This window comes from Morus notabilis, unplaced genomic scaffold (assembly GCF_000414095.1).
Source record: "Morus notabilis unplaced genomic scaffold, ASM41409v2 C11005086, whole genome shotgun sequence".
Lineage (NCBI taxonomy): Eukaryota > Viridiplantae > Streptophyta > Magnoliopsida > Rosales > Moraceae > Morus > Morus notabilis.
In genome coordinates this window covers 1-259 of record NW_010375740.1, presented here as the reverse complement: position 1 = coordinate 259, position 259 = coordinate 1, and the positions used below count along the sequence as shown (strand labels likewise).

General features: G+C 40.5%; 1 long non-coding RNA gene across 1 annotated transcript; it reads left to right on the top strand.

Annotated features, from left to right (window-relative positions):
* On the top strand, positions 1-259 carry LOC112094752. Its single transcript, XR_002903669.1, has 2 exons — positions 1-68; positions 148-259. It is a non-coding gene; the product is annotated as an uncharacterized LOC112094752 (long non-coding RNA).

Genomic DNA, 259 nt, shown 5'->3' with positions numbered 1-259 from the left:
TGGACCGGAGCGTCGAATGTACAGGAAGCATCCAAGCTATGATCTCTGCCTTTGAATGTGTTCATGATGTAATTACTTGTCCAACCTTATTTCTTTTTCTAAACATAAACTTTCTTTCGAGAAATTGAATTTGGCTGTTTTTGCCAGGGTTGGGGTGTCGCCGTGCTAGTCGGTGTTCCAAATAAAGATGATGCATTCAAAACCCATCCTATGAATTTCTTAAATGAGAGGACTCTGAAGGGTACCTTCTATGGAAACT